The 2,625-nt window shown below is 31.2% G+C and overlaps 1 protein-coding gene across 1 annotated transcript in view; it reads right to left on the bottom strand.

Annotated features, from left to right (window-relative positions):
* LOC106873374 (neuronal calcium sensor 2) overlaps window positions 1-2,625 on the bottom strand; it is a 160,549-nt gene that overhangs the window by 72,910 nt on the left and 85,014 nt on the right. The gene's annotated exons all lie outside the window — the stretch shown is intronic.

A 2,625-nucleotide genomic window follows, 5' to 3' on the forward strand; every position in this document is an offset into this window, starting at 1 on the left:
TATATAATATTACATTATGTATATAAACATATATATATATATACATACATATTATATGCGTGCATATATGCAAATTAACATGTACATTCATATGTATGTGTGTTTGAATGTATGGTTATACTTGCGTATAAACATAAATACGTATTTCTGATGTTGGGTACATACATAGTTTTCAATAAGGGGAATAATGTGTGAAACATCTTTCCATCACAACTTTCACCAGATGCAAGCTTAGCAACGCTCTCCCATAGTGTTTGGGACAGAAAAGAAATATTACGTACGGTCATATAAATAAGCTGCTTGGTAGATGTGAAGATTTAGAAAGAAAAAATAACTGCTTCCTTCAAAACCTATGTTTCCTACACAGATTCTACACATTTCAAATTTACTGTTGTTCTCAGTTGGTTTATGTTTTCAGCAAATGCAATGTGTAAGAGGAAACGAAATAATTTCATAGATATTTCTGTACGCAATACTTAAATATTCACTGTTGGTGTTACCTAACATCAAGTAGTGAATGTATGAGTTTGTTTCTAAATCATTCAGTCCTATCTTTATGAGAATTCAAACGATTATGAAAAAACATAACATAAATACAAACATATATGCACACATCCATATACATATATGTCTGTCTGCCTGCCTGCCTGCCTGCCTGCCTGTCTGTGTGTCTGTCTGTCTGTATGTATGTATGTATGTATGCATGTGTGTCTAAATGGAATATATTAAGATAAATCAATTAGGTGTTGACGTACAGGATGATATTCATAAAGATTTCTTAATGAATTAAACTTTACCTTTTAGTTTGAGAGGTGAACAAAAATCCATCACTAATTTTTACGAAAAGGGAGATAATTAATATTGTATTTGGGGACGATTTCACATCAAGAATCTTGCAAAACGAATATATAAACGGAGATAATTAAAAAATCAGGAATTAATTAAAAAATAAATTTTCATGCTAAAGAGAAAATATAGTCACTGTTAGCAGAGACACGGTTACGTCAACGGATATATTTCACTTTTACTGGATCTCGTCAGTGCAACAAGGCTAATATGCATCATCATAATTAGAATGCATCATCATAATTAGAAGATAGTAGACAGGAAATATATATGAAACATACAGCCTACGCAGATGTTTGTTTCTGGCATTAGTTCAATTTTATACAAAAATTAAGATTTTAATTTTGTTTAATAATCTATAATAATTTTTTAATTATTTTTAATTTCAAGTTTCAATTGTTTTAAATCGGAGGCCGACAATTGTAATAAGCACCAGCTATGATTAACCAAACCAGTGCATCTTAGGGAATTGTTTGTTACCTTAATCAAAAAATAAGATTATGAATCTATATACTACAAATGGGGACCTAATTCCTCTTCATTTTTTCTATACTCATCAAGCCAAACAAAATTTATCTTATCAAATTTACACACCTGTTCGTCTGAATGTATTTTAATGATACGAGCAATACTGAAAAGATAGCAGTTGATACAGTACAAGTTTTGCATTAAATAATAGTCTTCTCAAGAACCGTATACATTCCTTTGGACAATACGTATCTCCATTCTCACTGTAAGGACTCTTATTTGCTAGGAATGTATATCTACCATACTGATGATTTTCCTCGCACATCTCTGCACACGAACTTTGGTAGTATCTCACATTATATCTTTAATGTTAATAAAGTTATAATAATGCACAGGGAAAACTTTTATCTAGATATTTGGTTTTCAGTAAGTAGCTTGATATTGAAGAAAATTTAGCTAAGTGAAGTAACTAAAATAAATCTATCATTATTATTAGTATTATCATTTATTAAGTAAAACATGCTTGAATGAATTATCTTCGTTTACATTCCCATGTCAAATGTGTCGTAAACTTAACAACAGAGACACAATCAGATATATGTATAGGTTAAGGAAATTTACGAAGCGAATTATTATACTAGATCAGAAGTGTAGAAAGAGAGAGAATATTATATCCGATTTCTATTAGCTTGATATCTGAAATGATGCACAAGATATTCCAAATGAAGTATATATATATTAAATGAAATATATTGTAAGTGGTTTTTGACAGTATTGGTATTAGAGCAACGAGATTTGTATGAAGTTCACTAAAAATGTTAATATCCAATAAAAACTATTGTCGAATATTCTGTCAGAAAATAAGATATTTTTTTGTATTCTTTAGTCTGGAGGATGCGTAGTGTTCATAACCTTTTACAGAGCCTTCGAAACTGGTGGCAGAGATGGGGAAAGTATGAACAAATCGCAGAGCTGTTCCGAATGCTTGCAGCAGAGAGGACTCTGATTGGCGGTTATGTTGAAATAAGCACCCGTTGAACACTGGAATCAATGTAATAAGGTATCTCCTTTCTCAATTGTTGTTGTTGCTGTTGTTGCTGCTGCTGCTGCTGTTGCTGTTATTTTGTTGTTGTTGTTATTTACAACGACGTAGATTTGGATTCAGTCCCAGTTAGTGGAAAACGTCATGATTCCGCTCCTAGCCGACCAAAAGACATTTGGATGAATTAGGTCGACGGAAACCATACGTAAGCCCGTCATATATATACATACATACATACATACATATATATATATATATATATATATATA

This window comes from Octopus bimaculoides, chromosome 7 (assembly GCF_001194135.2).
Source record: "Octopus bimaculoides isolate UCB-OBI-ISO-001 chromosome 7, ASM119413v2, whole genome shotgun sequence".
Taxonomy (NCBI): domain Eukaryota; kingdom Metazoa; phylum Mollusca; class Cephalopoda; order Octopoda; family Octopodidae; genus Octopus; species Octopus bimaculoides.